At 32.3% G+C, this 24,103-nt stretch overlaps 1 pseudogene; it reads left to right on the forward strand.

Annotated features, from left to right (window-relative positions):
• Nucleotides 1-682: 682 nt before the first annotated feature.
• Nucleotides 683-24,103, forward strand: part of LOC112495812 (DNA repair protein recA homolog 2, mitochondrial-like) — a 58,000-nt pseudogene continuing 34,579 nt past the window's right edge.

Consider the following 24,103-nt stretch of genomic DNA (forward strand, 5'->3'; position numbering starts at 1 on the left):
GATGTGTAATGGTGAATTTAGGGATAAAAATCATGAAGATGCACTAGATTACTTTGACCAATTAGCTGAAAATGCACAACATTGAGATATTGTTGGAACTTTTGAATTGATAAATAAGCAACAGCCATCTCCATCTAGTGGAGGAATCCATAACCTTAGGGAAGATCATGATTTACAAGCAAAATTTGCATATCTAGTTAGGAAAGTTGAAGATTGTATGTAATCTTTGTAGTTCGAATGATAATTTCACTCAAGATTGTCCCACTTTATCTGCACTTAAAGAATGTTTAAATGATCAAGCTCACAGACTTATAATCTTGGTTGGAGAAATCATCCGAATTTTAGTTGAAGCAATAATAATAATGCACAATCTTCACAAGCACTACCTCCACAAAAATTTCAAAATGCTCAGCCTTATGCTCTATATGTTCCACTACCTTGGAAAAATATGGAAGATACAATGCATTCATTCATCAGAAAGCAAGATGTTATTAACAATTAAAATGCACAACTTTTTCTAATTTGAAAGATACTCTTGCTAAAATTGCTTTTGCACTCACAATTCAAGAAAAAGGAAATTCCAGCCCAACCACCGCCAAATCCTAAGTTTCAACAAAATCCACCTATGGACCAAGTCAAGTGAGTTATAACTCTTCGTAGTAGTAAGATTGTTGATATACCTATGCCTGAACCTTGCGAAAATGATGAAAATTCGAAGGGTAAGGAAGGGCTAAATGAACTTACACCTAATGAAGAATTAACTAGTGTTCCACATGAACCACCATTTTCGCATGCATTAAATAAACCAAGAAAATCAAACCACTCTTCTGAAATTTATGAAATCTTTAAGCAAGTGAAAGTTAATATTCCGTTATTAGATGCAATCAAGCAGGTACCTTCATATGCCTAATTTTTAAAGGACTTGTGCACTGTTAAGAGGAATTGAAGGTAAGAAAGAGTGCTTTCGTGGCCGAACAGGTAAGTACAATTATGTCTACTAATAATAAGTTGAAATATAAAGATCTTGGTTGTCCTACCATTTCTTATATTATTGGTGATCGCAGAGTTGAACATGCTTTACTAGATCTCGGTACTAGTGTTAATTTGCTTTCATATTCGGTTTATCTTCAACTTAATCTTGGTGAGCTAAAATTAACTTCAACTACGCTTTTGCTTGCCGATAGATCAGTTAAAGTACCAAAAGGAATAGTAGAAGATGTTTTAGTATAAGTTGATAAATTCATATACCCTGTGGATTTTATTGTCTTGGAAATTGAACCTGTTGTGAATAATTATAAACCAATTCCTATAATTTTAGGTCGACCATTTTTAGCAACTGCTAATACTTTTATTAATTGTAAGAATGATTTAATGAATTTATCCTTTGCAAATATGACTTTGTAACTGAATGTTTTCAATATGCTCAGGCAACTTAATGAAGAAAATAAGAATGAAGATGATACTGATGAACAAAATAAATTACTTAAATCTTGTATTGAGGAAAATATTCAAAAAGGGGATTTTTCTGAACTCTCTAATGTTTGTTTAGTTAATTCAATTGAGTCAAATAAGTAACTTGAATTTGATATTTCTAATATAAATTTGTTGCTTGATTCTGTACAGAATTATGATGAAGAGCCAAAATTTGAGGAGCTTGGAGTTATTGAAAAGACAGAACAACAAGAAACACCTAACTTGGAATTGAAACCTTTGCCTGAAGGATTGAAATATGTTTTTCTTGGAGAAGAACAAGCTTATCATGTTGTAATTTCTTCTACTTTAACAAGCGACCAAGAAGGTAAGTTACTAACTGTTCTTAAAAGGAATAAAAATGCAATTGGATGGACTTTAATTGATATTAAATGCATTAATCCCTTAAATTGCAAACACATAATTAATTTGGAAGAAAATGCTAGAACATGTCAATAACCTCAAAGAAGATTAAACCCACACATGAAAGAGGTAGTCAAAACAAAAGTCCTTAAAATGCTTGATATGTGAATTATCCACTCTATTTTTTATAGCAAGTGGATAAGTTCTACATAAGTAGTGCCTAAAAAATCTAGAATCACGATTGTTAAAAATGAAAAAGGTGAATTAATTCCAACACGAATTACATCTAGTTGGCATATGTGCATTGATTATAGAAAGTTAAATGAAGCCACTAGAAAAGATCATTTTCCATTACTATTCCTTGACTAAATCTTAGAAAGAGTAGCTAGATATCCCTACTACTGCTTTTTAGATGGATATTCTGGTTATTATCAAATTCCTATAGCACTTGAGAACCAAGAAAAGACCACATTTATCAAATTCCTATACCAATCTCCTGATTGGTCTTTGCCCTTTGAATTAATGTGTGATGCAAGTGATTTTGCTGTTGGTGCTGTTTTAGGACAAAGAAGCGATGGTAAGCCCTTTGTGATTTATTACGCGAGTAAGACTTTGGATAGTGCTCAAATATATTATTTTACAACTGAAAAAGAATTATTTGTTATGGTATTTGCATTAAACAAATTTCGTTCATTTTTGCTTGGCTCTAAATCTATTGTGTTTACTGACCACGCTGCTGTGAGATATTTGATAAGTAAATAGGATGCCAAACTGAGACTACTTTGTTTGATTTTGTTACTTCAAGAATTTGACCTTACCATCAAAAATAAAAAGGGTGCTGAAAATATCGTTGATGATCATCTATCAAGACTCACATTCGAATTCTGCACTAATATAACACCCATCAATGATTCTTTCCCTGATGAATTTTTATTTGTTATTACTTTAATGCCATGGTATGCTAACATTGTTAATTTCCTTATTACAGGTAAAATGCCTTTGCAATGGAATGCTCAAGAGAAGAAATTTTTTTTTGTTGAAGTAAAGAAATTTTATTGGGATGACCCTTACTTGTTTAAATATTGCCGAGATCAAATTTTTCAGCGATGTATTCCTATTAATGAGATAAGTAGTGTCATTAATTGTTGTCATTCTGAAGCATGTGTTGGACACTTTTCTTTAAGAAAAACTACTACTAAAATGTTTTAGGGTGGATTTTGTTGGCCTACCATATTCAAAGGCACATATGAATTTTGTAAAACTTGTGGAAAATGTCAAAAATTGGGATCAATTACTAAAAGAAACATGTGCCTTCAAATCACATACTTGAGATTGAAATATTTGACTGTTGGAGAATTGATTTCTTAGGTCTATTTCCATCATCTTTTGGATTTGTGTATATATTAGTTGCAGTTGATTATGTCTCAAAATGGATTGAAGCAATTTCTTGTCGAAATAATGATAGCAAAATTGTGGCTAAATGTTTAAGAGAAAACATTTTAAGTCGATTTGGAATTCCTCAAGCCATTATTAGTGATGGAGGTAAGTATTTTTGTAATATGTGATTTGCGTCTTTAATAAAGAAATACGGAATTACACATAAAGTTGTTACCCCTTATCATCCTTGAACAAATGGTCAAGTTGAATTAGCAAATAGGTAGATAAAACAAATTTTGAAAAAAGCGGTTAACCCAAACTGAAAAGATTGGTCTCTTAGACTTAATGATGCACTTTGGGCCTACCGTACTGTATTTAAAATGTCATTACGAATGTCACTCTATCAGTTAGTTTATGGTAAATCTTGTCATTTACCTGTTGAACTTGTACGTAAATCACTTTGCGCTATTAAAGTTTTTGATTCAAATTTAAATGATGCCGGTAATGTGCGAAAATTACAATTGAATGAACTTGAGGAATCAAGGAATGATGTATACAAAAATTTAAGAATTATTAAGGCAAGAACAAAAGTTTTTCATGATAAAAGAATTTTTCGGAAAACGTTTGAGATTAGTTAAAAAGTATTGCTTTATAATTCTCATCTTCATTTATTTCCAGGGAAGTTAAAGTCAAAATGGAGTGGCCCATTTATTGTAAAAAATGTATATTCATATGGGGCCATAGAAATTGAGAATCTAAAGAACTGTGTCACGTTTAAAGTTAATGATCAAAGATTAAAACCATATTTAGAACATCACCCACGTGAAGAAGACATCGAAATCAATTTGGGTGACCCTGTTAGCCTATATGGCTATAAATATTGATTTTGATGATAACAAACCACATGTATTTATTAAGTAAAGATTTATGAATTGTGCTTTTATAATAAGAAAATGATGTTATGAAATTAAAGTATTTTGGACTAAAATGAAAGTATTTTTAAAATCTTTGTTTTTAAATTTCAGATTTGGACCTATTTGAAACTATTTAAATGTTTTTAGGCCATTCTATAATTTCACAAAGTTTGGGCGAAGTCATAATTTCAAAAAGTTGTGGGATTGACAAAGAATTATTCTAAAATTCTGAAATTGGACCTTTTTGCAAACTTTCATAACGTTTTGGGCCACACTACAGTTTTATAAAGTTTTGGGGTCAAACTATAAATTTGGAAAAATATTCATTGTAGCAGTTACTGTAGCAAGCGGAAATCCGGATCATGACAAACGGAAATCCGGTTGTTGGGCAGTAAGCTACTGAGCATAAGCGGAAATCTGAATGTGACAAAGCGACAATCCGGATGTTCAGAAATTCAAAATTATGGCTGTAACGGTATCATTAAGCGGAATTCCGGATGTCCATAACTGGTAATCCGGTTACGACCAAAATATGCATAACGGCTAGTTTTTGAGCTCAAACTATAAGAACTCAAATCCAACTCATTTTCAATTCTCTCCAACAAGCAAAAACAAAAAGCACACGTGATATCTTGAGCCTTCAACTTGCAAAACACAAATTATTGAATCATTCATTGTTCTTCATCTTTGAATATCTACTCATTGAGTGAGTTTAATTGTAACTTTCATTTCTTCAATTCATTTGTAAGAGTTTGAGTGTGTGAGACACTTGAGTGAAGAGATTGAGAGATAATCTTTTTGTTGTAAAGGTTTATTGACACCTCGAAGTCAATTGTAATCGTTGAAGCCTTGAAAAGGCTTGGATAGTGAAATCCTCGAGCTTGGAGGCGTGGACGTAGGCGAGAATTGCCGAACCACGTAAAAATTCGTGTGTTTGTTTCTCTTCTCCCTTACTCTTTAATTATTGTGCTATTATTGAACTTATTGTTTTCAATTATTGTTAAGACATTAGATTGCTTGTTGTGTGGATTTGTTAGGATAAATTTTAAAATTCCAATTCACCCCCCTTTTGGGTTGCACACTTATATTTCAGACCCAACAATACTTGATTAAGTCATTAATGACTGATTTATTTTTTTGTTTTACTATTATTTTGCCGTTTCATTGTTGGTTTTTTTCCTTCTCTTTTAATTGATGGACTGTACATTTTTTTTAGCATTATATTTCTTGTTTAAGCGTGTTTGTTTGACATCTGTACTTTCTCTCATCAATTTCATTATACATCATGAGTACCTCAATAAGAAAGTTTCTATTCACACATCTTAAAAGATTTATGCATGTGAAATTTCACTTAAAAGGCCTATGTTAAGGATCTAGAAAGACAACTCAGAGCAGTAGAGAGAAGTATATATGAATATCAATTAAAGCTTAAAGTTAACTCAATAAAAGGACGAATGTAAGTTCATTTTTCTTTTCTCATTTTTTCTTTTCTTTGTGTGATTTCTTTTTATTGTTTTTGTTCAATTTCACATTTGATTTGATTTTGCAGTTTTAATTCTCTTTATTTTGGTGTATTTTGATTTATTTTCCCATACAAATGGTGGATAATGGTACTTCGTGCCTTCTTAAGTCAGTATCTTTAGTTTCCCACAATAACTGAAACCCCAAAATCAAACATGGAAAAAAACAACATAAACTGCATAAGCATTTTCCCTCTCTCCTTCAGAATGCCCTCAGGAAAATTTACAAAGCTCTTTGTGAACGACTGTGTTTGTTAATGATCAATGGCATTCCTTCTGACATTTGTTGGTCAATTGAAGCAAATGTTTGATTAGCAGGTGAGTTTTCTGATCCATTTGTTTCTTACGTACCTGGTTTTGGTAAAAGTACGTTTGCTAAGAAAAGGAGAGCTAAACGACTTGGCTTAAAATGTTATAATTGTATAAGACTTGGTTGCAAATGGGAGGTTTATAAAACTTTAGGAATGGTGAAGATAAAATTAAATTCGTTAAAGATGGCCTGAGTAAAGAATTGTTGAATGATATCTTACGATCTCTTGAGAAGCAACGAAGCGGATATGTGCAACTTGAGATTCATAATTTGTGGATACTATTCCAAAAAGAAAGTGCACAATTTAGTCTTAGGAATCTGACTCAAAAAGACCCTGTTTACTAGTTTATAAGAAAACTGGATGGGAAGCCTATCCTCGACCTATAGAGGGTGTTCAAGCCGTTACTAGACATAAAATCATAGGAAGATGTGAGCCACAATCACAACTACTAGTAAATATCCTTTTTATTTTCCTGTTATTTTATCATTTGCATTACTGTATTTAGCGGTGTGATTTTGTATTTAATAAATATTTGTTTTATTTTACTGTTTGCTTTTTCTAATTACTATTTTTTCTTTTTATCGTTTGCTTTTGAATTATTGAGCCACGAGCTTTACTCATCATTTGACAAATATGCCAAACCATTTACAACCGTTTCTCATTATTACTGTCACCAAGATCTTTAAATATATGGAGAAGGTGAACGATGGTTATCAAGACTTGTCTCGAAAGTTATTTTTACTAGAGGAAGCTAAGTACTAGGCATCATCCCAAAAGCAATTAGACCTCTAGTATGCCTGTCTGACCCACCAATTGGAGAAGAATTAGTAGTATCAGGTATGTAAGAAAGAATATTTGAAATGTTAAATCATGCTGATGCTTTTATTTTCTTGCCAGGAGATCTTACAACTTTTGAGGCACTGATTACATTTGCATTTTGGGCCCACTTAAACATTCATAAAAATACTCATCGGTTTTTTAAATGTTAATAATTTTCATAATGGCTTGCTAACTTTTATTAACCATGCAATAAAGAATCATTTTGTTTCACACTCTGTAAAAAAACTTTTTATCTCTGCTTCTACTGCTAATGAGTTACTTGAACTTTTACAAGCTTATACACTAGGGCCAGATCCTAAGACTTTTGCACTGGATTGGTCGACTGATGATAGTAGCAGTAGTAGTAATAATAAGTGCAAATTAGATTTAACTCTCTGTATGTAAATATTTTCTGGTGTAGTGTTCATGTGCTGTCTTCTAAACGCTTCCTCTTTCCTTTTAAAACATTGAGGACAATGTCTCTTTCAGGCTGTGGGGAGGGAATAATTGATAATTGTGAAATATCTTAGTCCTAGTGATGTTTTTATAAAAAATTTTCTGTAAAGACTGACTTTGGACTAAATTTGAGTCGAAGATGGCTAGATATTGAGAGTGCAGTACTTCTAGAAACGCATTTTCTTAGCTTAGAGTTGACTAACTTAGGACAAATTTAATTCAAAGATAGCTGGATATGAAGAATGCAGTACCTCTAGAAATGCATCTTCTTAATCTTAGAGTGTTATTTAAAAAAAAATTGACTTTTTCTTGTTTTTGTTATCCGCTTTTAAGCTTCTGCATCGAGTTCATGTGAGATCTTCTCCTCCTCTTCTTTTTTTATTATTTTTTTATCTTTTTTTTATGCATATCTGTAAAATTATAAATTGTTAAGATAATGTTTAGATTAGGTTGGGGGGTGGGGACAGTTGACGTATGTTTTTAAATATGTGTGTTTGTTTTTCTCTTTTCTCTTTTCTTTTTTTTTTTATAAAAAAAAACCAAAAAAAACATTTTTGTTTTTGTCTAGGATGACTATGTAAAGAGTCAAAACTTTTGAGACGCATCCTAATAGTCTTGTTGTATTATATTTTGATTTTGAAATTCATAGTAAATTATTTTTGTTCTCCTTTCTTGGAATTACTCAAATTTGTGAACTCTCCACTTGATTATTAAGTCATTTAATTGTTTACTCATTTAACAAGTATTATTGAATCATTCTTCACACACACACAATGACACATACTAGTGAGTTGTAAGTTAAAATTTTACAACATTTAGTTCTTTTGATTTATTATGGATAATATCTAAGGTAGTAGAAAGTGTATATTGTAAAAATAAAATATAAAAAAATAGAAAAACCAAAAAAGAAACCAAAAAAAGAAAAAAATGAATGCTTTTAATTTTGCTATATCTAGAACCCGAGTAATTAAGTCCTTAAGGGTGTTTCAACACCCAGTGCCCTAAAGCCAATTAGTCCGAGAATCACTGACCTAAAGCTCGCTACATGGGTTAAAAATGTAATATTTTAAAATATGTGTGAATAATCTACTACCTAAAGATAGAATTTCTAATGAATTTTGGAACGAAAATGTTGTTCAAAAGAAGGTTTGATGATATTCTGGATAATTAGTGAACATCAAAGATGTAAATAAATTTGGGAGAGTTCATTTATTTGGTACTTCAGAGGATAGATGAATAATTATTAACTTGCATGTAAGTTTTGTAAATCTTAATTTAATATAACGCTTTAATTGCTAGAGACTAGCAATAAGCTGGTTGGGGACTATGATTAATATTAAAAATTGTTTAATTATCAAGCAATAATAATTTTATTTTATGCTTATGTTATAATTTATATTTGTGTTTATGCAATATGTTAGGAATTATTAATTATGTTTTAAATATATATAATTTTGTGTGTTTATTAGGTAAAATATTAATTTCATGTAATTCGAGGCTCCAAACATATAAATGGAGGTCAAATTTGGATTCCAGAGGTCCAAAAACTTTAAGATGAGTTAAGATCGGCTTAAAATTGGGCTTGTGTAAAAAAAAAATTTGACTTTTTGTGTTGACCAAGCACTGATTGGATGATAAAATGAGCTTACAATAGGTATGAGTGCATGGGATAACTGGCAATTTTGACTAAATCTCAACCGTTCATGATTTAATGGCTATGATTGTGCCACGTGGTAATGATTGGTAAAGCAAGTTGTAGGACACAAATTTTTGTATTCGGATTGGATCCGAATCTTTGTATTCGGGTAATACAAATTTGTCATGGGATGGTGTTGTGGATTGAGGAACGCATCATTGAAACGGATATCCATTGTTAAATATAATTATGATTTCAGATTTTCAGTAGCCAGCGAGCGATTGTAATAGTCCCTATTGTGGGTAATGTTTTCTGACTCATAAATGCTTGGCATTTTTTTTCTTTTTGGGGGACAAGATAAATGCTATTGGCATGGAATTGCCAGAAGTGATCCAATTTTTTGATTAGAAACTATACTCTTATAGTCGTATTAGTCTTGAAACATTAGCTGTGACGACACATGCATGTGAATTTATAAAATATTCGGCACTTAATATTTTCTTTTTCTCACTTACAGTTATCTCTTATTATATCTATTTCAGCGAATCTGTTGTGACTGCAGTTGTATTTTCTGCTCTTCATTAATTGTTAGTTTGTTCTTGCAAAAGCGGGACAATCATTGAATATAATTTTCTTTCTTGAGCACGAAGTTACTTAGCTGTATGCTATTTTTTTGTTTTAGCCTGGGATCAGTAATGATCCGACTTTTAGAAGTGACTTCATTTTGTACTGTCAGTTGAAGTTTCAGAATTCGATGATGAACTCCATGGTGATGCCAAAATAATGGAGAAAGATAATGCTCTTCGCCGGGCACTCTTACAGCTTGCCAATGATTTTGGTAAAGAGTTTATGGGTCCGTTTGTGATTGAAGTTAGGCAATTGTAGCTTAAAAAGTACAGTACTAAGGTGTTTGGTAAACATTAGTTATTGTAACTTAGAAGCTATATTGATATAATTTTTTACTTGCGTGGTGAAAAATCTATTATATTATTAATAATTTTGTCAAAATTATTATTTAAAAATTATATTTGTTATATATTTTTAACTTCTATTTTATAATTACAGCTTTTCTCCACAGGAGCTCAATGTTACAGCGCCTCAATCCCAAACGAGACTTATGATATCTTTCAAGCGGGTTTTTAGCCACTACTACAAAAATGACCTTTACTGACACTTCGTTTCTGACACTTTGTAAAAAGTGTCAGTAATGTTATACATTTGGATCATTTTTTCCATTTAACAAATATATATCATAAATCACTGGTACTAAGGTGTCAGTAGCATAAACCTTAGTAATTACTGATACTTTAGTATCAGTTATAAAAACAAATATAATTCTAATTATGTTTTTACTTGGACTCGAACTCAATATCTCCGAAGTTAAAATTTTAATTTCAAACTACAAACCACTTGTGTGCATATATTTCTTTGTTTGGTTAAACCGTATATAATTAACTACAACCCTTTGCTATAATTTAACACAAAATTTTTGATCTCCCTCCACCAAAATTTGTTCCCTCTCAAACAAACTAAAATCCAAATCCCTAAAATTCCAAGTGCCTAAATCCCTAACTCTCCCTAAGCGCTAACCAGCGGCAGCCCCTCTCTAAGGCCTTAGTAGCACGCACGATGACAACGGCACACGCAGCCCATGCGGCGGCGGCGGCGGCGGCAGCCCAGCAGGTCATACCACACACTGCAGTAGCTTGCTCGCTTTCACTCTCTCTCTGAAGGCACACACAGCAGCAACAACCCCTCTCTTTCACGCTCGTTTAGTCTCTCTCACTTTCTCCGTCTCTGGTCACCATCTCACCCTCCAGTCTAAATTATTGCTTTTGCAGCCGCGTTCAGCCGTTGCCATCGCGCCGGCCGCCTGAGACAGTGAGTTGAGATTCCACTTTTTAATTTTTTCATTAATTTTTTGTCTAAATTAGATTAGTCAAATACTCAAATTAATTGAGTTGTGAGTAATACTGTAATAATTTAATTTGCCCCGCATCCCCTGAAGAAGGTAAGCAACTCCATTTTTAGGGTTCGTGTAGTAGTTGTCTTGCCTGAATCGCCTTAGTAATCATAAGGTCGGTTTTCTCAAGAAGGGCAACTTCGATCTTTTGGCATTTTCAGTGCTTCTTCCGAATCTCTCTTCACTGTAGCTTGCTTCTGCATGTGATTTGAGGGCCAAGAATTTATCTTAAGGGCGAATCATATTATGTTTCAATTCTCTGTTTGACCCTTTTAACTTTTGAATTTCAACATTATGTGTTTAGTGTTCTGTCAGTTGTTTTATCAAATACATAGGCCTCTGGGCTTTAGACACTAGTGTTCAAAATTGTCATCTAGTTTTTATGGTATCTTTGAGTAGGGGTTTCACTTCATTTGCTTGAATATATAAAAGATCAGTTTTCATTGTCATGGATCAAAAAAAAAAAAAAGGCTTTGGCCAATGGTACCTCAGGAGGTCAAAGCCAAGGCTTCCAAAGACATTGTTCCCAGGATCGATGTGACTCAGTTTGGCTACTTTAAGGTTTTGGGTAAGGGCCTTTTGCTTGAGAACCAACTCGTTGTGGTGAAGCGTTTCCAAAACAGCCAAGAAGAAAATTAAAAAAGCTGGTGGGTCTGTTGTGTTTACTGCTTAGGTTTATGTTATTGCTTTTATAAATTTTTTTCTGATATTTTGGTTTCAGCTTTTGAGTATTTGACTATATAGTTTTGGATATTTATATTATCATCGGAAACTTTTCGCTTTATATTAAGACATGTTATTCATTAATAATAATATTTTACAGAAAATGTTTTAATTTCTTTCTTCCATTCGGCACTCGTAGTATTTATTTGATTCGATTTCTGTCATGGTGTGTTGATTATGAAATACAAGTAAGCAACCCAAGAGGGGGGGTGAATTGGGATTCTAAAAATTATTTAGAACTAAAACTAAAACTCAATGCAAATCCAACACAAATTCAAAGCAATAACAATTAAGATGATCACAATACAAAAAGATAAGGGAAGAGAGATTCAAACACGAGATTTTTACGTGGTTCGGCCAACCTCGCCTACGTCCACGCCTCCAAGCTTTCCGGGCTTGAGGATTCCACTAAGCAAGCCTCCAAGGCTTCAAATGCTTACACTTGACTTCCAAGGTGTCAATGGACCTTTACAAAAAGGGATTATCCCCAATCTCTTAACCCAAGTGTATCCCAACACTTACAATCACTCAAAGTAAAAGATTACAAATTGTTTCTCTCACTCAATATTTAATATTACAAATCAATGCCCAATGTGTGAATAAATGAAGAGAGAATCTATTTAAAGCTTTATGGAGATTGTATTCTTGGATATATGCTCAATGATAGTGTTTTGTTCAACCTTCTTTGAATTTGAATGAGCTTATTTATATTTGGAGCCGAAAATCTAGCCGTTACAAACTGTCGGACAGAAAACAGTTCGCCGTTAGCCATTAATGGTTAACCGTTTAGGCTGGTCAAAGTTACCGTTGGGCCAGATTTCAAATAAACGGTTTGCCGTTTAGGATTGCCCTTTCGCCGTTAACTTCCAGAGACCTGCAAGATGAACATTGGTTATCCGTTTACGATAAACGGTTAAGGACTTGCATGAAGTAACGTTTCTGGATATTATCGGTTAACCGTTTGTCTCCAGTAACCTGCACAATGAACATCAGTTAATCCGTTTTCATTTAGCGGTTAAGGGTTTGCATAAAGTGGCTTCTCTGGGTGTTATCGGTTGACCGTTTAAAAATAAACGGTTTGCCGTTTGGCTCCAGTAACCTGCACAACAATTTAGCCTTATCAGTTTTCGTTAATCAATGCCAGAGAAGGACAACCTTCAATTCTGGACGTTGTCGGTTAACCGTTTAAAAATAAACGGTTCACCGTTAATTTCCAATAGCCTTCCCATCTTGGGTGTTTTCTGTTAAGCATAAACGGCTAGAGCTTAGGCAAATATGTTGCTCTCTGGTGATAATCGGTTAACCGTTTAAAAGCAAACGGTTTACCGTTTAAAAGCAAACGGTTTACCGTTAATTTCCAGTAACCTTCCTATCTATTGTCTTTTCGGTTTTCCATAAACGGTTAGAGGTTTAGGAAATGTGTTACTCTCTGCCTATAATCGGTTAACCGTTTAAAATAAACGGTTCACCGTTTATAACTAGAATTGCAATTTTAAACAAGTTTTTGCCGAGAATTTCTTTCTAATTTGAGAAACCATCTTTTATGAAGAAATAAGGCAATGATTAAAAGAGTTTTCGTTTATTAAGAAATAGCTCCAATATTTTTGTCAAAATACATTTAAAATTTGTTATCATCAAAATCAATATTATTAACATATTTATGTTAACAGATTATGCGGATGATAAGATACTACCTTGCTCCTTTACTTATGCTTGATTCCTTATACTAGAAACATACCTCTAGTAGAGTTGCCATTTATCTACTTTATTGTTGTAAAATCTGTTATAAAATGTATAAGCAATCATTCATTTGAACTCTCTTTATACGCTTAAAATCTGAATTTATGTATGAGGTGTTAGTGTCAATGTTGTTGATCATTTCAGTAAGTAGTGCCAATTTATAATGACCTTGGTGCATTTCTATTTAGTTAGTAAACTTTTGTCATTTAAGTTGTTTATTTGTTTAACAAATGTATAACTAGTTTCTACGAATTTACTTTGTGTATAATAGATAATTCAAAATCTTGGCATAGAGGAAAGTGAAGTTTCTGAGGTAAATAGGGTACTTTACAAAAACTATACCACATTAATGGCTGGTCTAAGATGCATTATATATGTAAGTTTAAATGCACTATTATTTATATACATATCCTTGTAAAAAAAAAACCAATAAAAGCAGTTTCATAAACTGATGTAAATGCTGTTATTATTGTTAATTTGCAGGCTATCTGCTATGACTTCAACAATGATGCCTATCATAGGTAACATTATTTTCTTTTCTAATTCATTTGAAAGTGTTAATTTGCAGGGGCTGTTTCTACTATAGAACAGCAACAAGACAGCCCTTGTAAATTTCTAGTGGCTGTTTTCACTGCACAACAGCCCCTACAGATTTCCCGGGGCTGTTTTGTTGCTATTCTAAAGTCAAAACAACTCCTATAATTTTTTTGGGCTATTTTGCAATGGAAATACTTTTGAGGATTGTTGAGGAAGGAGGGGAATGAGAGCGGTAGTTTTTTAGAAGGCTTGATGAGAGTTTCATAAATTTGACAAGTTTTATGAGATTAAAGTGAAAGAAGTTTATGCTAAGGCTGAAAGTTTGAGTGGGCAAATGGATGTTTTGATTGCAGATTTCTGTTGTTTGATTATAAAAAATAGGAAGTTTTTAATTAGATTGACTTAGATGTTTTGTTTTCTGTGACTTGTAGCAGGTTATCCAACATGGTTTCTTCAGACAACTTAAGCTAAGGTTCTTTATTTCTATAACTTTCAGTATTATTGTAATCTTATTTCTTATTGTTTTATTAGTTGTTGAAACGTCCTTCAATTGCTCTGTTTAACTACTCACAATCAATTTGTTTTCGATAATCTATTTCCATACTAATTGATTTTATGTTGTTGTAGGTGGGAAAAAAATGAAGCTGCAGATGGATGTTGAGTGATGTTCTTGTGCTTCTTTTTGGTGGAAACTAAATTCGTACTTTGTGGTTGTTGAAAAATTAATTTAGTACTTATATTTTTCTTTTCCAGATAGTGGTGTAGTTGAATCATGTGAATTTGAGTGATGTATTTGGGATGTTTATTATGTGAATTATATTGTGACAGTTTATATATTTAATATATTTTGAGCTTTCTTTTGGTTGTAAAACATTCAGGAAAAATATAATTAGAATAAAAAAAATTTATTAACCAATCCTGCATAACATTATTAAATACTGACACTAAATATTTAAATTGACATTAATAATTTTTTATATTATCGAGCTAGCTTATTATTGATACTATAGTCACATAAATCACTGACGTGTAAATAGTATCATTAAATACCAACATCATCGTGTCATTATTTTAGTGATACTATAGTGAAACAAATTACTGACACAAAAATTACTGACACCAAAAATTAGTGTCAATGTGTTATGGCTTGAGCAACACTGACACAATTAACAAGTGTCAATAAAAGTAATTACTGACGCTAAATTAGTGTCAGTAAAACTCATTTTTCTAGTAGTGAGCTCAAGGCGTGGGCTTGTAATACCTACAGGCTCTTTAAAGCTTGATCTAGCGCTTGGGATTGGAGGATTACTAAAGGTGATTAGATGAAAAATCATTTTTTCATTGCGCCTTTTCCTCAATAAGCATATGTTGCACACATAGATATGGAATAGATTATTGGTGAATGACAATTCAAGGATTTATGATACCTGTTTGTTGCTTCTCATGATAGATAACAAGTTAAAGAGAGTTCAGCTGTTTCGTACTGCCATATATGATGACATTCCTGAGCTAGTTTATTGCTGACAGCCTCACACTCTTATGTTTTTTTTTTAAATTATTACTTTTTAACTCATTGGGGACTTTGGTAAGTTTGTACATTTCATGTGGCTGCAGGAAGTGTCCCCTGAAATTTTTGAAATCTCATGAGCCAAACCAATAGAATCATTACCAAAAGATTTCTTTTGCCATAATTACATGAAAGTAAAGTTTGCAATACTTGTGCATCTTGTTGACACACTATTATTTCAGTCAAAAACCGATGCCAAAACCATATACTGGAACTTTTTACATATAACAAGTCAGAGTTTAATTATTTGATCTGTTGGTTGGAAAATATGCCTTTTTAGGTCAGAATTTAATCACCTAATTTCAAAATTTAGGCCAGATTTGCTTTCCGCTGGGACCATACCATGCTTATGCAAAAACTTTAGAAACCATTATCCCATGTTTTAGGTAGAATGGAAATTTTTAATGAATTAGTTCCCTTTTCCTTTAATGATTTATCTGTTATTTCTAATTACAGTTTAAATCTTCAATGATATCTAGTTTGATGCTGAATGTACAGGAGTTGAATGATGGCAGGTGTATCAATGCCTAACTCTTAATTTTATTTATTATTATATTTTTGCACGGGAATTTGATAGAGAATCAGTTCATAAACATGTTTTGTTATTTTCTATTTATGCAGTACTAGCTTTTATATGGAAGATTTTTCTGTGAGAGCTGCTGCATTCATCTTCATTTTACTTCAGCTGCAATTAGAAATGAAAGACCCGAACTTTAATGTGAGATCCCCTCCAGGGAAGAATTGTAGAAATATATGGGTGTAAAGCATCTGGCAAAACAACGTTAGCACTTCATGTTATCAAGGAAGCTCAAAAGCTTGGAGATTTTGGCTTCTTATACTTTGGTTTAACCAAATTAGTATTAGCAGTGTGCGTGTGTTTTCTTTTTTCCCCAAACGATTGGCAATAGTTTCTAACTTCTCCATATTGATATATTATCTCTTTAACTTGGGATAACTCATATACATCTCATGTCAGCTTGTACCCCAGTAAAATTGTAGCCAGGCTTCAAAGAGCCAAAGTGCAGCACATGTCATTCTTCCATAAGTTGATTATTGTACATGTGACTAAGGCCATTATTCTGTAAGTAGATATTATGTACCCTTGAAGCAAATTTTCTAGAGAACACCAATCCACCAAAATGATTGATGGCCTGAAATGAATAATAACTTGTTGATACACCTTACCGTAGTTTTTGCAAGAAGTTAAGCTAAAATCAAAATTGCATCTCTTATTAATTTTTTTGCATGTATTTTTCTCTTTACTTGCTGCTTGCTGCTAAATAGCTGGTGTTACTAGAAGTTTCAACTTAATGATACTTTTGCACTTAAAAGTTTCAACTTAATGATACTCGCGAAACTCATTTGAATGAATCTTGACCATTTACACACTTTCTCTGTTTTTAATGCCTGATTCAATTCATTTTGTGAATCATATAACTGTTGATATCAAGAAGTCATCTTAGAGTTTATTTGTTTTATATCTAAATTCTAAATATGGGTTAATGTCTGTCATTAAGATTTTTTTTGGTCTATTTTCTTGACTTAACCTACATTTACTTTGAAGACATTTATCAGAATTTTAAAAAGTCAATTCTGGTGTCTTTTATTGAAAAAAAAATGATTGGATATGAGTAGGCCTGGAATTTAAAAATCTTGGTTACAGGAAGATAAAATACGGTTTTTGTTGGTGGTAAATTTGTGGGGAATGAAAATATAGAGAAATACAACAATAATGGTGGAACTTTATTATGTAAAGTAATGTGTTTACAACTAACTCTGTATGTAGGAAGAAACCGCAGAAATTTTGTGTGCTTCAAGGTACGTTACAAATGTTGCTTTCCTTAAGACGTTATTTGCCCTCACCAATTGAGTGATGCACATGGGTTAAGCAAATACACCTCCAGGATACAATGAAGCACTTGTTTGTTTGCTTGAGTTGTGCATCGACGAAAGCAAACCAAAATACTCTTGAATGTTGCAAGTCTGCCAAGAAACAATATATTATTCCTGCAGAAAACAATATATTGGAATGTGAATGCACAAAAGAAATGAGTGTTTTGTGTTGAAATTCGTACTAGAAAGGAATGCTAAGAAAAGAGTAGTGTAGGATCATTCATTTCATGTCTAAATGGCTTAAACATGACCCTTATTTATAGATATACTTGTGCCCCCTCATTTGGGTTATCCTCTTTCATGATACCCCTTCATTCATGGCCATTGGATCTAGATTTGATTTTAATCAATGGTCCAAATTGAACCATCACCATTTCAAATGAAATGTCACCATGAAATAATGCATCTCTAAGTGAAATGTTGCCATGAAAAGTTATATCATTTAGTAAAAAGATACCTTTTCTACAAGACACAATTAAATGGACATGTCCTTACAACAAGACATCATTTAATTAGACATGTCTTTAGTGAAAGGTACCTTTTCTATAAGGCACAATTAATAGGACATGTCTTTACCATAAGACACATTTATTTTGAAAATTTTCTAACAGTTTTATCCTCGGTGGTAAATGATAATGGCCGATCATAGCCATTTAAAGAGCATCACATTGCCTCATTAAAGATACAAAAGAAATATGTCTATTGCAAATATTTTTGCAATGGATCATTCAAGCTATCTGTTTACTTGTTGATATGTGTGTCTTCTCTGACTTGTCAGTCATGTGAAAGGGATGTTATTTCTGCATATAAATTATTCCCATTTAGTATTCTGTATGTGTTTTGCATGAAGTTTTACTTTTTCTTTACTTTTCTGAATTATATCATTTTTGGCGGGATACTGTGCTTATCTTGATGTAGAGAATGCATTAGACCATTGCCTCGCCGAAGCAATGGGTATAGACATAGAAAATCTTCTGATTGTACAACCTGATTCTACTGAAAATTTGCTGAGTGTGGTTGATACACTGACCAAAAGTGGATCCATTGATGTAATTGTGGTTGATAGTGTAAGTGATTCGTTCTGTAGTTAACATTTTTATTTATGTAATTTTGAGAGAATTCTGAAATTTCATTAGTAAAGATAAAATATACAAAAGCTAGACAGGAAATCCACAACAATAAATATAACAACTAAAGCTTAACCATCTATATATGAAGCTGAAGTGAACCTTTTACTTGATGTAGTTTTTACTATATGTGAACCTTTTAGAGTGTAACTGCCACAATGTAGTTTTTACTTGATGCAATCCTAGTTCCCAACATTGTTTATTGTCTCCTATTCTTACGTCTATTGCTCTAGTATTTGTACCTATCATCTCTTCTACTAAATTGATCATCTTTTCTACATATCATAAAAAATGTTACTCTTTCTTGTCAGTATATTTTCTTCAAGGAAATCTAATTTTATATAGAAAAGTAGTTGTCGAAGTCAAATACAACAATATAAAATAGTGCTGGAACAGAGCTTATTAAAGAAGCTTATGGGATGAAAGTCAACAGTTAAATCTCTTTTTGTTTTATGAGTCTGTGTCCCTTTCTGTCTGTGTATGTATTGTTAGTGGTTTTGGGTCAAATCGATCAATTTCGCGCCGCCAGATATACAACTTGTTTGCCATCTAAATTTGAGATAATGCCATTGCTGATGTGTATGTTTCATCTTTCCTTGAGGGAAAAATATTATGTTTTCTTTTGTAAGATCAATCATTGTCAATAATTGAAAGTGCCTTCTCATCTTTAGTTGATTAAGGGTATCATTGTTGTACACTCTGCTAACCTGCATTTATGATATAGGACGTATCCCTTATCAATGGTTATCTTTAGTTGGCTGATGGATAACAGTTGTAATCATGAATAACTTGTATAGGGAAGTAAAAGGAAAATGAAAGGAAGAAAGAGGAAAAATGTTTCATTTTGCTATTATTTTGTGCTGCTGTTTTTCATCTTTGGCACAGCACTTTGCACTTGCCTATGCTCACCTTCTGTAAATGGCATTGACATTGTGATCAACTTTACTTCTGTGGATTTCTTCAAACTTAATAATGTTCTACATGTGTGGCTTTTACAGGTTGCTCCCCTCATCCCTAAATGTGAAATTGGTGTTCCCATAAATGGCATGTACAGTGATGCACAATCAAGAATAATGACACAAACACCTCGAAAAATTCATATATTCGTTGTCCCAGTCCCATGCCCTTATCATTTTCCTCAATCAGGTTAAGGTGCAGTTACTAAAACATTTTTGAATTTTTTTAAATGTACACTATCGTTGAATATATGGCATAACAGTTCCATTATGTTCAATATCTAGGTTAGGTTTAGTGCAAAATCAAGTCATGGTTTAGGATGTATGGATGAGGTCTTTTCTGGTGGAATTGCTGTGAAATTTTATGCAGCTCTTCGTTTAAGAATGGTGAGGACGAAATTGTTCAAGATTGGAGATAAAGTAAACGTTCTAGTAGTAGTGAATACAGGGAGCATGATTAGATTATAGGGCTCTTGGAGATATGTTTTTCTTGAGCAGAATTAATAATATCAATTTCCCTAGTGCTTCATTCATTATTTGTTTGTCAGATTATATGGAAATAGCTATGTGGTTTTTTGTGGAAATATTCCAGCTCCATTCCCTTCATCCTTGTAAAATTGTCTTATCATAATTTTGTTGCTACTTTTAACTTTTTTTCGTACTACTTAAAGTTGAATATCCTTACTGCTTTTAACTTTTTTTGTCTTATCATAAAAATACTTAAATAGTGAGGGAGATTTATGGTTGTCTCAACATAAAATTACTGTAGCCATACTGGCAGTCTGATCGCTGGCTTACTGATTCAAGGAAAAACATACTACTTTTTTAAGGGCTGTTTCGATGTTATGATGCATAATTCTTGACTAGCCCTTTGGAAGTTATTGTACCACGGTTGAAGAAGTAAATGAATCGAGAAAGAAATTGATGATAACATAAGCCGTGCCAGTAGCAATGTTGAAATGAGCTGGAAATGAGCTAGAAATATGTTTGGTTATTGAGAAAAAGAACGAGAAAATGAAAGAAAGTTGTTTCCACTTTTATTCACCAGCAACTTGTACATGAATGAATCTAAGCTACAATAGTTATAGTTGGATGATTACAAACGAGAATCTACTTGCTAGATATTTCTAGAAGCTTCATACACATGCACACTAAGCTAGTAGCTACTAAAACCGTTATAACAATCTTTGCTGGCTCAGCATACTAACTATGACCGATATGATCAGCTGAAAGTGAGACCATCAAGCTTATTCTACATACTCTGCCATCAAGCATGCTCTGCAGACTGTCTATCAACATCAACAGCATCACCACACTCTCTAATCAGGAATAAGAAGGGAAAGGAGGGATGGTATTGAAGTTTCCTTATCTATAGCATTAGCAGTGTCTTATTCAGCTCATTAGATTTGACATATTTGTAGAATGTGACGGTTTAACTCCTTGACACATCGTAGTCTTAGATTAAGACTTAATTACATACTCATTTAAATTTGGGATTAAATATGAATATGTATTTGCATATACTATTTTATGTGCATGTATTGATCATTGATATGGATGATCCCCCCCCCTAAAAAAAATTATGTTATGCTATCTTCATTTTTTTTCTCACCCTTCTATTTATTTATTAATCACAATTATTTTAAATCTATCTATTTATTTTAAATGTCATTATTATTATTATTAAATTTTATTACCTTTATTGTTTTAGTTATTATTAATTATTGTTATTATTATTTTATTAATATTATCATTATTAACATTTTTATTATTATTAATCTTATTTTTTAATTAGTATCATTTTTATAATAATATTTATACATACATATAGTTAATGAAAATTACATTATTTAATACTATGGGTATTTTGGTAAATTGATTTTTATTCCTATTCCTCATTCCCATTTATTTTGCCAAGTAAACACATCAATGACATTACAATATATTCTCATTCCCATTTATTTTTTCCTAGTAAATATTAGAATCTCATTCCCAATCTAGCCCATTCCCATTTCCATTCCACCCCATTCTCATTTTATGAAGTAAACGCACCATAAGTTCTCATTGGGTTATGTAATCGTCTCCAGAGTCATTGAAGTTTATATATATGTATATTTGTCTTGTTCTCACTACAAGAAAAAGTATCTACTATGACAGTCCTCTGTGTGACAGTTTTTGGTCTGGAGGCCTACAACAATAGAATCGTGATAGATTTAGTTTCTGTCATACACTTATGACATAGCTGTGATAGAAATATCATTTATCAAGAAATTATGATATATTGGTGATATGAATATCATATATCAAGAAATTATGATAGACTAGTGATAAATTATTTGACTATCAAGAATGAAAGACTGATTTTTCATGTTGACTTTAATTGCGCGGGTTTAACTTAATTTTTAAAAATATTATATTACTAAAACAAAAGTGAAACGATGTCGTCTCAGTTGTATGTTTCACAAGTTTGAGGAAAACAGAAATGTAAATAATAGAAAACAATTAATAAAATGTTGTGTTTTGTTAAAAGGAGAAACATTTTTGTGAGAAAAGAGGGAATTTTTTTTCTAAGTGTTCAGAAAATTTGCAAGCGTTACTGTGGAATCTCAAAATCGATTAGCACACTTGCAGTAAACCCTCAAAGGCCAGCCATAGCAAACTAACGACACCCAAACACCCATAGTTTCAAAATCGTTCTGGTTGTTTCACTGAATCATCTATCTTTGCTGGGACGAAGTCAGTGCTAATCGAAACCCAAATTGGAATGAGAACAACATCCAGGGTACTTTTATTGACTGAAAGAAACCCAATCGCTTACCGTGAAAGAAGACCCAAATCATTGTTGCCGAAGTTGAAACCCTAGGCTTGACAATGAATTGAAGCTTCACACCCACTGGTGAGTCATTGCTGCATTTGCATGTATTTAATTTTGACTATTTATTCAACTTTTATGTAAAGTAGTAAATAATTTGTAAAAAATTGAAATGTATTTGCATGTATTGCATATATTTCGGTAATCAATTTACTAAATAATTTCCTAGGAAGATATAATGTTGTTAATTTTGAGTTTTGTTTTAAGTTGTAATCGTGCATTGCATAATGTTGTTAATTTTTTTTTATTCTAGGTAATTCTGAATTATATTCATGTGTTTGTGTGTGAATTTTTTTTTCTAGCTATTTCTGATATTGAAGCTTCGTTAAGTTAAATGAGTGTTTGTGTATGAAGATGGTGATATTGGCCTGAAATGTCTATAACAAAGCCTGAGGAGGGATTCTTAGTAACTGATTCTGTTATGTAAAATTGAGGGATTCTCACATCTCATTGACATCTACCTATGCATGTGGTGTTGTAGCTATTTTGCATCTGGTGGTATTATTGTTACTGTTGTTGTCTTGAGTCGTAACATTTGCGTGTCAAATATAAATAGTTGTGATTGCTGCATAAACGTGACAGTTCGATGTTCTTGATTTGTTGAAGGCATTGTATTAAGGTACTTGAAGCTTTTCTTTGTGTTTGCTTTCATTTTTGTTCTACTGATGTATATTATTTGAAGTTGTAATTTATTATTTCTTCTTAGGCTTACTCATATGATTAATGTAATTTATTGGTACCTTTTTAGCCCTCTTGAATCCAAGTTTTGGAATTCTATCAACTGATCATTCAAAATATATTTCAGTAATCAATATTGTTGCTGGATTTGTACCTGGAATTGGATATAGCAGCAGATTGTTGTGTTTAATTTGGTAAGTTCCATTTCTTATGCTCTACTATTTGACGTAGATCGAAGTTGTTATACACTTGCTTAAAATTGACATATCTTTAAATTTACAATTATGATACTATGTAATGTGTTTGTTGTGGGGTCTGTCTTATTTATTATATTTATAGTATAGTAGGAGAGTGAACTTTTGAAAAGTATGAAATTCAATTTATCAGCTTTCTTGGTTGCTATATTTGTAATTTTGAAATTTGTTTAATTCACATGGTGTTGTAACATTAGACAAATATTCTAAGTATGTACATTCTTTCTTTGTTTTATGTATATGTCAGGAACATTAATTATTAAGCCAGAAATGGATAAATCTTGGATTCAATGTAATCGACTGTCGACAGAATATGAAGAGGGTATCCAGAAATTTATAAATTTTGCTATAAAAAATGCTGGAGACAGTAGCGTCATTAGGTGTCCATGCGTTGATTGTGGGAATTTATCATTTGAAACACCTACAACTGTAAAAGATCATTTATATATGCATGGTTTTGATGTGAAATACGACAATTGGTTTTGGCACGGGAAAGAGATTCGTAAGAGTTCTTCTCCTCAAAGAGAAAACCATTTTCAGCAACAAAATATAGAGTTTGACAATGATAATGAGTTAGAAATGGTTAATGATGCTTATAAGGGTTGTTATGGGGACCCTAAGGCATTTAAAGAGTTGCTAGAACAGGCTGAGAAACCCTTGTACCTAGGATGCACAAAATTTACTAAGTTATCCTTTTTAGTGAAATTGTTCAATGTGAATGGTAGATTTGGGTGGTCTGATAGTAGCGTTTTTGCATTGTTGAGTGTTTTAGCAGATGCTTTCCCTAAAAATAATGAAATTCCAACCTCTATGTATGAGGCCAAAAAGACAATGTCAGCTTTGGGCTTAGAATATGTTAAAATTCATGCTTGCCCAAGCGATTGCATACTCTACAGAAAAGAGTATGAAGGTCTTTTGGAATGTCCT

Source organism: Citrus sinensis, chromosome 9 (assembly GCF_022201045.2).
Source record: "Citrus sinensis cultivar Valencia sweet orange chromosome 9, DVS_A1.0, whole genome shotgun sequence".
Lineage (NCBI taxonomy): Eukaryota > Viridiplantae > Streptophyta > Magnoliopsida > Sapindales > Rutaceae > Citrus > Citrus sinensis.